Source organism: Canis aureus, chromosome 8 (genome assembly GCF_053574225.1).
Source record: "Canis aureus isolate CA01 chromosome 8, VMU_Caureus_v.1.0, whole genome shotgun sequence".
Taxonomy (NCBI): Eukaryota; Metazoa; Chordata; class Mammalia; order Carnivora; family Canidae; genus Canis; species Canis aureus.
In genome coordinates, this window is record NC_135618.1 from 53,124,783 (window position 1) to 53,138,794 (window position 14,012).

Genomic DNA, 14,012 nt, shown 5'->3' on the forward strand with positions numbered 1-14,012 from the left:
GCAGTTTTTAAAACAATTTTAATGAGAGTGGCTTAGTCAGTTAAGCGTCTGACTCTTGATTTCAGCTCAGGTCATGATCTCAGGTTCATGAGATCGAGCCCCTGGTCAGGCTTTGCACTGAGCTGGAGTCTGCTTAAGATTCTGTCTGCCGCGTATCAGATAAAGGGCTAGTTTCCAAGATCTATAAAGAACTTATTAAACTCAACACCAAAGAAACAAACAATCCAATCATCCAAACAATCCAAATGGGCAAAAGACATGAACAGAAATCTCACAGAGGAAGACATAGACATGGCCAACACGCACATGAGAAAATACTCCGCATCACTTGCCATCAGGGAAATACAAATCAAAACCACAATGAGATACCACCTCACACCAATGAGAATGGGGAAAATTAACAAGGCAGGAAACCACAAATGTTGGAGAGGATGCGGAGAAAAGGGAACCCTCTTACACTGTTGGTGGAAATGTGAACTGGTGCAACCACTCTGGAAAAGTGTGTGGAGGTTCCTCAAAGAGTTAAAAATAGATCTGCCCTACGACCCAGCAATTGCACTGTTGGGGATTTACCCCAAAGATACAGATGCAATGAGATGCCGGGACACCTGCACCCCGATGTTTCTAGCAGCAATGTCCACAATAGCCAAACTGTGGAAGGAGCCTAGCTGTCCATGGAAAGATGAATGGATAAAGAAGATGTGGTTTATGTATACAATGGAATATTACTCAGCCATTAGAAATGACAAATACCCACCATTTGCTTCAACGTGGATGGAACTGGAGGGTATTATGCTGAGTGAAATAAGTCAATCGGAGAAGGACAAACATATGTTCTCATTTATTTGGGGAATATAAATAATAGTGAAAGGGAATAGAAGGGAAGGGAGAAGAAATGGGTAGGAAATATCAGAAAGAGAGACAGAACATAAAGACTCCTAACTCCGGGAAGTGAACTAGGGGTGGTGGAAGGGGAGGAGGGTGGGGGGTGGGGGTGACTGGGTGACGGGCACTGAGCGGGGCACTTGACGGGATGAGCACTGGGTGTTATTCTGTATGTTGGCAAATTGAACACCAATAAAAAATAAATTTATTATTTTAAAAAAAGGCATAGAAAGCAGTTGGAGAATCTCTTACTGCAGAGATAAAATAACTAAAATCTAGTCAAGTCAAAATTAAAAATGCTATAACCAAGATGCAGTCCCAAGTCGAAGTCATAAAAACAAGAATAGATGAAGCAGAGGAGTGAATCAGTGATACAGAAGATAAAATTACAGAAAAAGAGGGAAACAAAGGTGATGGACCACTAAGGTAGATTTAGTAGATTTAGGAAACTAAATGACTTAATAAAACGTGTAACATTTGTAACATCGGAGTCCCAGAAGATGAAAAGAGAAATAAAGGAGGAGGTTTATTCAAACAAATTAGAGCTGAAAAATTCCCTAATCTGGGGAAGGACACAGACATTAAAATCCAAGAAGCACAAAGAATTCCCAATCAATTCAACAAAAGCTGACCATCACAAAGGCACAACATAGCCAAATTCACAAAATATACAGACAAGGAAAAAATTCTGAAAGCAGCAAGGGAAAAAAGTCCTCAACCTACAAGAGAAGACAGATAAGACTCACACTGGATCTGTCCACAGAGATTCGGCAGGCCAGAAAGAAATGGGAGAAAATATTTAACTTGGGAATATTTTGGGAAAAATACATTGGGAAAAATATATTGGGGAAAAAAAGTCAGCCAAGAATTCTTTATCCAACAAGGCTGTCATCCAGAATAGAAGGAGAGATAAAGAGTTTCCTCAATAAACAAAAACTAACGGAGTGCATGACCATTAAATCAGCACTGCAAAAAATCTTAAGGGAGACTCTTTGAAGAGAGAAAAAATACCACAAGCAACAAAGACTAGAAAGGACCAGAGAACATCACCAGAAACACCACCTCTACAAATAACACAATGACACTAAATTCTTATTGTTTAATAATCACTCTGAATGTTAATGGACTAAATGCACCAATCAAAAGACATAGGTAATCAAACTGGGGAAAAGTGGGGGGAATTCCTGGGTGGCTCAGTTGTTAAGCATCTTCCTTCAGCTCAGGTCATGATCCTGGAGTCCTGAGTGTGAGCTTTGTGTCAGTCTCCCTGCTCAGCCAAGAGTCGGCTTCACCACCTGCCTCTGATCCTCCTTCCCTGCTCACACCCTCACTCTCTCCCTCTCAAAGAATAAATAACATATCTTAAAAAAAAAAAAAAAAAGGATGGAGGGGATCCCTGGGTGGCTCAGCGGTTTGGCGCCTGCCTTTGGCCCAGGGTGTGATCCTGGAGTCACGGGATCGAGTCCCGCATCGGGCTCCCGGCATGGAGCCTGCTTCTCCCTCCTCCTGTGTCTCTGCCTCTCTCTCTCTATGTCTATCATAAATAAATCTTTTAAAAAAGGATGGATTAAAAGAAAAACAAGATCCATCTATATTCTGCCTACAAGAGACTTGTTTTAGACGAAACCTACAAACCACCAAAACTGAAACAGGAAAAAAACAAAAATTTCACAGGTCCATAACCAGTAAAGAAATTGAATTAGTAATTCAAAATCTCCCAATAAATAAAAGTCCTGGGCTGGATGGCTTCCCTGGAGAATTCTAGCAGACATTTAAAGAAGATCTAATACCTATTCTCAAATTGTCCCAAAAAATAGAGATGGAAAAAAAAACTTCCAAACTCATTCTATGAAGCCAGCATTACCTTGATTTCAAAATCAGACTAAGACCCCACTAAAATAAAGAGAATTACAGGCCAATATCACCAATGAAAATGGACGCAAAAATTATCAATAAAATACTAGCAAATCAAATTAAGAGGACATTAAAAGCATTATTCACTACCATCAAGTGGCATTTATTCCTCGGTTGGTTCAATATTCACAAATCAATCAACATGATACATCATATTAATAAAAGAAAGGATAAGAAGAAGCACGTGATCCTCTCAAGAGATGCAGAAAAAGCATCTGACCAAATACAGCATCCTTTCCCCATAAAAACCCTCAATAAAGTAGGGATAGGTGAAATATACCTCAACATCATAAAGGCCATAATTGAAAGACTGACAACTAATATCATGCTTAATGGGGAAAAACTGAGATCATTTCCCTTCAGTCAGGAATAAGACAAGGATGTCCACCCTCACCATTACTATTTAACATAGTACTGAAAGTCTTATCCTCAATAATCAGACAACAAAAATAAATAGAAAGCATCCTAATTGGCAAGGAAGAAGTCACACTTTCACCATTTGCAGATGACATGATACTCTATCAGAAAACATGAAAGATTCCACCAAAAAGTTGCTAGAACTCATACATGAATTCAGCAAAGTCACAGGATATAAAATCAATGTGCAGAAATGTGTTACATTTCTATATGCCAATAACAAAGCAGCAAAACAAAAAGAGAAATCAAAGAATAGATCCCACTTGCAAATGCACAAAAACACAATGATTCCTAGGAATAAATCTAACTTAAGAAATAAAATATCTGAAAAAAAAAAGAAATAAAATATCTGCACTCTGGAGAACTATTGAACATTTATGAAAGAAATTGAAGAAGACATAAAGAGATAGAAAAACATTCCACACTTATGGATTGGGAGAACAAATATTATTAAAATATATCTATACTACCCAAGGCAATCTACACGTTTAATGCTGTCCCTATCAAAATACCCAGCTTCTTTCATAGAGCTAGAACAAACAACCCTAAAATTTCTGTGCAACCACAAAACATCCCAAATAGCCAAACAACCCTGAAAAAGAAAACTAGAGGTATCACATTTCCAGATTTTAAGCTATATTAGAAAGCTGTAGTCATCAGGACAGTGTGGTACTGGCACAAAAACAGACACATAGATCAAGGGAACAGGGAACCAGAGATAGACCCACACTATATGGTAAACTAATCTTGGACAAAGCAGGAAAGAATATCCAATGGAAAATGACAGTTTGTTCAACAAATGGTGTAGGAAAACTGGACAGCAACATGCAGAAGAATGAAACCGGACTACTTCCTTACACTAGACAAAAAAATAAATTCAAAATGAAGAAAGACTTCAATGTGAGACAGGAAACAATCATCCTAGAGGAAAACCAAGCAGAAATGTCTTTGACCTCAGCCACAGCAACTTCTAATTAGACATATCATCAAAAGAAGCGACACAGAAGCAAAAATGAATTACCGGGACTTCATCAAGATAAAAAGCTCATGCACTGCAAAGGAAACAATCCACAAAACTAAAAGCCAGTCAAATACCTGACAAAGGATTAGTATCTAAAATCTATAAAGAACTAATCAAACTCAACACCAGAAAAACAAATAATCCAGTTAAGAATTGGGCAGAAAATATGAATAGACACTTTCCCAAAGAAGACATCTGCATAGCTAACCCACACATGAAAAGATGCTCAAAAAAAAAGACAAGAGTCATATGATCCTCTTAATAGATGCAGAGAAAGCACTTGACAAAATACAGCATCCATTCCTGATTAAAACTCTTCAAAGTGTAGAGATAGAGGGAACATTTCTCAATATCTTAAAAGCCATTTATGAAAAGCCCATAGTGAATATCATTCTCAATGGGGAAAAATTGAGAGCCCTTCCCCTAAGATCAGGAACACGACAGGGATGTCCACTCTCACCATTGTTATTCAACACAGTATTAGAGTCCTAGCCTCAGCAATCAGACAACAAAAAGAAAGAAAAGGTGCTCAAATTGGCAAAGAAGAAGTCAAACTCTCCCTCTTCGCAGATGACACGATACTGTGTATAGAAAACCCAAAAGATTCCACCCCAAGATTGCTAGAACAGCGATTCAGCAATGTGGCAGGATACAAATCAATGCACAGAAATGAGTAGCATTTTTATACAGTAACAGTGAGACTGAAGAAAGAGAAAATAAAGAATCAATCTCACTTACAATTGCACCCAAAAGCATAAGATACCTAGGAATAAACCTAACCAAAGAGATAAAGGATCTATACCCTAAAAACTACAGAACAATTCTGAAATAAATTGAGGAAGACACAAAGAGATGGAAAAACATTCCAGGCTCATGGATTGGAAGAATAAATATTGTGAAAATTTCCATGCTACCCAGGGCAACTTACATGTCCAGTGCAATCCCTATCAAAATACCATGGACTTTGTTCAGAGAGTTAGAACAAGTAATCTTAAGATTTGTATGCAATCAGAAAAGACCCCAAATAGCCAGAGGAATATTGAAGAAGAAAACTAATGCTAGGGGCATCACTAATGCTAGGGGCATCCAAAATGTTGGATTTCAAACTGTATTATAAAGCTGTGATTATCAAGACTGTGGTACTGGCACAAAAACAGACACATAGACCAATGAAGAGAATAGAGAACTCAGATATGGGCACTCGACTCTATGGTCAACTAATATAATATTCGACAGAGCAGGAAAGACTATCCACTGGAAAAACTACAGTCTCTTCATTAAATGGTGCTGGGAAAATTGGACAGCCACGTGCAGAAGAATGAAACTAGACCATTCTCTTACACCATACATAAAGATAAACTCAAGATGGTTGAAAGATCTAAATGTGAGACAAGAATCCATCAAAATCCTAGAGGAGAACACAGGCAACAACCTTTTCAAACTTGGCCACAGTAACTTCTTGCAAGATATATCTATGAATGCAAGGGAAACAAAAGCAAAAATGAACTATTGGGACTTAATCAGGATAAAAAGTTTCTGCGCAGCAAAAGAAACAGTCAACTAAACTAAGAGACAACCTATAGAATGGGAGAAAATATTTGCAAATGACATATCAGATAAAGCTAGTATGCAAGATGTATAAAGAACTTATCAAGCTCAACATCTAATAAACAAACAATCCAATCATGAAATGGGCAGCAGACATGAACAGAATTTTCTCCAAAGAAGACATACACCTGGCAACAAGCATATGAGATAATGTTCCGCATCACCTGCCATCAGGGAAATACAAATAAAAACCACAATGAAATACCAACTCATACCACTGAGTTTGGCAAAAATTAACAAGACAGGAAACAACAAATTTGAAGAAGATGTGGAGAAGGGGGAACCCTCTTGCACTGTTGGTAGGAATGCAAACTGGTGCAGCCACTCTGGAAAACAGTGCAGAGGTTTCTCAAGAAGTTAAAAATAGAGCCACCCTACGACCCAGCAATTGCACTACTGGGTATTTACCCCAAAGATACTGATGTAATGAAATGACAAGACACCTGCACCCCAATGTTCATAGCAGCAATGTCGACAATAGCCAAACTGTGGAAGGAGCCTTGATGTCCTTTGACAGATGAATGGATAAAGAAGATGTGATATATGTATACAATGGAATATCACTCAGCCATTAGAAGGGAAGAATACCCACCATTTGCTTCAACATGGATGGAGGATATTATGCTGAGTGAAGTAAGTCCATCTGAGAAGACAATCATCATATGGTTTCACTCATACGTGGAATATAAGAAATAGTGAAAGGGATTATGAGGGAAAGGAGGGGAACTGAGTGGGAAAAATTAGAGAAGGAGACAAACCATGAGAGGCTTCTAACTCTAGGAAACAAAGGGTTGCAGAAGGGGAGGCGGACGGGAGGTGGTGGGATAACTGGGTGACAGGCACTGAGGAAGGTACTTGATGGGATGAGCACTGGATGCTATACTATATGTTGGCAAATTGAATTTAAATTTAAAAAGTTAAAAAAATTAATTTAAAAAGTTATAAATACTAAAAAAAAAAGAAAAGATGCTCAACATCACTCATCATCAGGGAATACAAATCAAAACTGCAATGAGATACCACTTCTCACACCTGTCAGAATAGCTAAAATTAGCAACACAAGAAAGAACAGGAATTGGCAAAGACGAGCAGAAAGGAGAACCCTCTTGCCCTGTGGTGGGAAAGCAAAAGGGTACAGCCATGTGCAAACAATATGAAAGTTCCTCAAAAAGTTAAAACTAGAATGACCCTATGAAACAGCATTTCCACTACCAGATATTTACCCAAAGGATACAAAAATACAGATTCCAAGGGATACATGCACCTCAATGTTTATATCAGCATTATCAATATAACCAAACTATAGAGAGGGCCCAGAAGTCTATCAAATGAGGAATGGATAGGGGATCCCTAGGTGGCACAGCGGTTTGGCGCCTGCCTTTGGCCCAGGGCGCGATCCTGGAGACCCCGGATCGAATCCCACGTCGAGCTCCCGGTGCATGGAGCCTGCTTCTCCCTCTACCTATGTCTCTGCCTCTCTCTCTCTCTCTCTCCCTCTGTGTGTGACTATCATAAGTAAATAAAAAAATGAGGAATAGATAAAGAAGATATGGTATAATTTACAATAGAAGGATGCCTGGGTGGCTCAATGGTTGAGTGTCTGCCTTCAGCCCAGGGTGTGATCCTGGGATCCTGGGATTGAGTCCTGCATTGGGCTCCCTGCATGGAGCCTGCTTCTTTCTCTGCCATGTCTCTGCCTCTCTCTGTGTGTGTCTCTCATGAATAAATGACTAATATATTTTTAAAAATACAATGGAATATTATTCAGCCATCAAAAAGAATTAAATCTCGCCATTTGGAGCAACATGGATGGAGCTAGAGTATATTTGGCTAAGTGAAATAAGCCAGTCAGAAAAACATAAATACCATATGATCACATGCATACATGGAATTTAAGAAGGAAAGAAAACAAACATATGGAAAGTGGGAAAAGGAAAAAAGGACTGGGGGATATGAGCCATAAGGGACTCTTAATGATAGAGAAAAACTGAGGGTTGATGGAGGGAAGTGAGTGGGTGATGGGCTACATGGGTGATGGGTGTTAAAGAGGGGGCTTGTTGTGATGACCACTGGATGAATCACTGGAGCCTATTCCAGCAATCAATATCGCACTATATGTTAACCAACAAAATTTAAATTTAAAAAGGACAAACACCTCAATGGATTTTCATATCTTCACACAACCTTCCTTCTTGACATTATAAACCTAATATTTTCAGGTTTCCATCCTTGTCAATTCTACTCCATCCAGACCAGGCAGCACAGACAGGACCCAGAACTTGATGTGGACAACTGTGGCCACAAACCCGTTGAGGCTAACTGAGAAACCTGCTCTGTGGTCCTCAGTCTTCAAGAAGAATTGAAATTCTTATGAAGTTCCCATCAAGAACCCCATGAAAAAGCTATTATTTAACCACAATGTGAAAGAACTCCGTAAGAAGGGAGACACCATTGATGTGCCATGTTTACTCACATTCGGGTTTGGGTAACCAGGACATAAAAATAAGAGGAGCCAGAAGAGCAGACTCTGTACCTCCATGTCCTAGTCTCTATAAGACTAATACATTTCCCCAACTCATTCAAGCCCAAGACAGCTGAAAATCATTGCTCTAAAACTGATCACTTTTATTATTATGTAAATTTCTTATAAACAGGAATCATTCTAGCACTGCTAAATAAGAAAAAGCAATCTCTTTAACATAAACTTCAAAAATAAGGATAACAACAAGTGTTCAATTCTGTCTAGATGCTATTGCCTGCCTCAAGAGCCCCTGAGTGTGGCTGTCCTGATTATAGGAGACAACAGGGATGCCTGGGTGGCTCAGTGGTTGAGCATCTGCCTTCAGCTCAGGCATGATCCTGGGTCCTGGGACTGAGTTCTGCATCGGGTTCCCCGTGGGGAGCCTGCTTCTCCCTCTGCCTATGTCTCTGCCTCTCTTTCTGTGTCTCTCATGAATAAATAAATAAAATATTGAAAAAGGAAGAAGAGGAAGAAGAAGAAGAAGAAGAAGAAGAAGAAGAAGAAGAAGAAGAAGAAGAAGAAGAAGAAGAAGAAGAAAAGAAGAAGAAGAAGACAACACCAGCTACAGAAGGGGTGGAGTCTAGCCCAAAAGTGAATGGGAGAGAGGCCCAGTCTATAAGGGGAACTAGGGCATTCCAGGAAGGATGTCCAGGGTCACCCTAATTATAACTGGAGCAGGGACAGGGAAAGAAATAGCAATGAACAGAGTTTGGGGCCCCCAAACAGGTGAGATTGCTCATGGGTGTGAGAAGTGTCCCCAAAGCCAGAGTCAGCCTCCTCTCTAGGAAACACCTCATGGCCCCTGGAGACAGGACCAGGAGCCTAGAGTTTGAGATCCAGCTGTGCTGCTTACAGCTGTGTGACCCTGGGCTGGTTTCCTTCTGTAAAATGGGAGTGTCCATACCTATGTCATAGGCAACTGTGCTGAGGACAAGAGGAAGCCACATGCTGAGCACCTATGGACAATAGCATCATCATCTCCATGGCACAAGTGTCTTCCCAGATCCGGTGCCTTAAAAGTGTCACAGCTGTTAATGACAACACTGGTGACAAGCCAGGTCACTCCTGTTTCAGGCCTATGCTAAGCGCTGCCCTTTGTAGAAATCATCTCTTAGGCTCCAGATGGCAGGAGGAGGTCATAAGGTGTGGGGAGGGCTCTGGGCCCCTGGCAAGGCTGAGGCATTCCTGGGCCCAGGGAAGGGTGAGTGAGTGAAGGCCCCTAGGGAGTGCTGGGGAATGGAGCTCCTGGGCTCCTTGGAAGGAATGGGGGATTGGGCATCCCTGGAAAGGGATGGAGAAGTCTTGCAGGATTCCTGGGTCCCCAAAGGGCAGATCCCTCCCACACCTATGCTGGTGCAGGCTGGGACCTGGAAGCAGCAGCAGCAGTAGCAGCAACAGCAGCATTCAGAGGCAGCAGAGGCAGCAAATCCGTGGGGCAGTGGATGGAGCAGTGAAGAATGCTCTGGCAGGCAAGTGGTATCACCAGGCTGGGCTGCCCTTGGCCCCTTCCCCCTTCCCCAGCCACCTCACTAGCTCTGGCCCTGACCTCACCCTCCAGCAGGGCATGAGAAAGCCAGGCAGAGGTGGACCCCTGGGGCCAAGGAAGGGTCCCTCCCCAGACCTCTGTGTCCTGGTGGTTGAATGGGCCCCTGGAATCAGGAGACAGACTCTGGACCCAGAGTCCTATCTGATGGGGCTTAGGGAGAATCATGGAGGGACAGCACATAGCACCAGTTCATTCACAGAATAAAAGCACAACACAAGGTCCCCTTGGATGCTGATGTCAGTTTGTTACCCCAGCCACATTCTGAGCACTCCTCAGGGACATGGAAGCAGGAGTGTAGCTGACATTAATTTGAAAAAACAAAGATGCTGGAATATGGGCACTCCTGATGCTCTTACAAATCAACGTCCAACACTGCCCTCCTCACCCTTCTCAGAGTGGGGAAATTGAGGCAGTCAGGGATTTGGCCAGGATGACACAGTGGTTTCTGAGGGTTTTGCTGATTACATCTGACCATATCCCTTTTTTCTGAAGTTTACTTCTTTTAATCTTGCAGCTCTGGGACAAATTCCACCTGGTGAGGATAAAGCAAACCCTTCCTGACTTAGTCCTACTGTCATTTCCTACCGATGCCCCATGCCCCTCCTCTGCCCCTGTGCAGTTCCACAGATGGGCTGGAACCATGTGGTAGCCTCAGTAGGCTCCACCAAGCATGTCAGGGTGTCCTCTGACGAGGGAAGTTGGATGCAGCCCTGTGATGCGCTCTTACCGGTGAAATGTGAGTGCGTGTGAGGTGTGCCACCTGGAACAGAACAATGGAGTCTGGCCACCTCCTTTGGCCATCTCTCCCAGCTCCTGGAAGTTACCTATGGTGGGTTCTCTTTTATCCTGGTCCCGGGAAGACCATGTAGACATGTGGCAGGACAAGAAAGATACCTCCCTTATTAGAAGCTCCTAGGACGTGGGACTACTGGGTACTCACTGTAACATCTAGTCCATCCTAACTGGTATGCATCCTCTGTTCTGCTCTCTATGAGGCAGCACAGCCTAACATTTGAGCGTGAACTCTGTTGTCAGATACACATGGGTTTGAGTTCTAGCCCTGCCCTTTGATTCGCTCTAACTTCAGGCAATTTGGTTTGAGTCTTTGAGCCTCCATTTCCACTCTGTAAAATAGATGGTTGTACGATCTCAGGTTGGGAGGGGATTAAATGAAACAACAATACATGAAAATCTTTGAGTCCAGAGCCTGGAACACACACTAAATGTTCAATAAATATTAGCTGTATACCTTTATGTCTAGACTGTAAGCATTCAGAAAATGCAACAATGTATTATTACAAAAGAAGGACATGTTACTTTTTGGCCTGTGTATCTCCTCAAATTTTGTTTTCAATAAATAGGATAATATATGTATATTCATTCATAGCCTTTTTTCTTAATAAGATACTGTGCTATTTTTATGTTACAAATAAAGATTTGCATATCTTTTTAAATTATACAATATCAAATACCATGAATAATTTAATCATTTCTCTATTGTTGGTCATTTTCATAGGTTGCATATGGTATTGAAAATAAGTGAAGTAGAATAAAAACTATACTAATGCATTGTAGGTTAGAATAAATGTTTTTTTAAAGATCGTATTTATTTGTTCATGAGACACAGAAAGAGAGAGGCAGACATAGGCAGAGGGAGAAGCAGGCTCCATGCAGGGAACCCAATGTGGAACTTGATTCCAGGGATCAAGCCCTGAGCCAAAGGCAGACCTTCAACCTGTCAGCGACTCAAATGTCCCTAGGCTAGAATAAATACTATTTTGTTGACTTTCGTTGATTATGTATATATATATATATATATATATATATATATATATATATATATATATATATAGGGTTGCAATTTAGAATGTATTCCTTACTAGGGCTAATGTTTGAAAAACCTGTGGTAATTGTTGACTTGAATTTTTTTTTTCAAATTTTGAAAGAAGACAAATAGCCTTCAGGGGCACCTAGAAGTTTATAGAGTCTTGAGTAGAAGGGAAGGCTCTGCCTTGGTTAGAATCTTAGCTCCTTCACTCATTAGCTGTGTGCCTGTCTCTGAGCCTCAACATGCTCAACTCCAAAATGGGGATGGTGATGAGATTTTGTACTGTGGGGCACTATTGCCTGAGGACAGAATGATTGATAAAGATCTCTGAAGCACACCTGACATAAAGCACTCCATAAACAAGATATCCTATCTTTTCTGACATTTTTTAGTTACTGCCTTTACATCTGGAATATCTTTCAGGGCAAAGCCTAACCGTCGACTGTGTCTCCTGATCTCCACCCTCCCCAAAAATATGCTGGTGCTCTTTCCAGTGCCGGCAAAAGCCTGGAGTTCATAATGTGTTGAGTTCAATTACTTCTTTGTTATAGATCAATATCCAGGCAATCCAGGACTCCAGAGTAGGGCGTATTACCTCTTGCAGTCCCAGGACTTAAATCAAAGCACAGAAGGACCTTCATTCATCCTCATATCCCCTCCTACTAATCAGAGGGGATCAGGAGAGATGGAGGACCCAAGGAACCCCTGACACCAGAAGGGTGAGAGTCTGGAGTCAAGACAGATCTTGGGGAATCCCGGGGAGCAGAAAAGGAGGAAGAGACACAGAAAGTGGGAACAGGGGAATGGGGGTTGGATGAGGGTGAGACTAGGACTGGAGATGAAGGACTGGTGGGCATATAGTCAAGAATAAAACAGGAGTCAAAGAAAAACTTTCAAAGGATAGGACATGATATTTGAGCTCAATAATAGTGCTACTGATAATGATCCTACAACAAATGTCTCCTTCCAGAATGAGCATCCCATTTTGTGGGACAAGCTTGTATAATCTCACTATTATCTATGTCACTCTACTACTTTGTATGCGTAGTTTTTAAATTTTGCACACAAATGGGGGGGGGGAAGTAACTTGATGCTCATGACTAATCTTGGGATCTCCCAAGAATGTGTGTATTTTAAAAGGTAGATTCTCTCCTGGGGCACAGAGGGACAACACCCATAACTCTTAGGAGTGGTGGGAGTTATGAGCGGTTGGATCCCTCAGAAAGTGACTCTGGACAAGGATGTGAGTATAAGTAGTGTCTCTGGAAGGGTCTTCAGGAAGCAATTATAAGAGCTAAGGATGTGAAGAAGGAAGGAGCCAACAAACAATACAGGATGTTAGTGAAGAGGTTACTGCTGTGGGCAATTCTGTCTCCATCCACTGGGAACATCCAGAAGACTGTGCAGAACAGCCTTGCGTCATCATACTCAAGTGTGCAAAGACCTGCATGGGATGAGTGCTTCCTTCATGGACATTAGTTACCTGGCAGAAGTGCTCACTCTCATGGCCAAAGAAGCCAAGGACAATCAACCCTCAGGCAAAGAGCAGCAGGCAATTGCAGGAGGCAGCCACTGTGTGTACAAGATGGGGAGTGCCAGGGAAGACAGCAGGGCACTAACCCTTTCATCACATGTTTGTATTCAATATTATGACCCATGAGATCTGAAACACTAAGAAATTAGTGTAGGACCCCACATCATAAGTAAAATGATTATCATGGTTCCTTAAATTTATTATCATTTGTACTTTCAACACTGACACCTCTTTAACAAATAACTTCTGTCCCATGAATAACCCCAACCCCACCATTTCAGTCTTAGAAGTCTCAAGTCAAGCACACTTTCTTATAAGCACTCTTCAAAACTTGCCAAAGACAAAAGCATAGTTCAAGGGATAGAGTGCTACCTAGGGTGTATACTTTGCACGTAGAACAGTGAACACTTTATTCCTCCACGAAAAATTTTCCCATTCCTTGGCATTTCAGAAGGCATGGGATCTGAAGTTTAGACTGCTCCCTATCCTTGAAATCAGTGTTACAGAGTATAGTTTTCCAAGCTTAACAGCAACTGATAATATGCTGCACATGTGACAAAATAAATATCTACTCACATTCTCTTCCTATAAATATTAACAATTAACTGTGTGTCTTTAAATCAAATATATATATTATATATAAGTATATATATATTTATATGTGTGTGTTTCTGTGTATATCATATACACATAAAAACATATATATATATTGAGAGCAAGAGACAGGAGGGTGTCAGT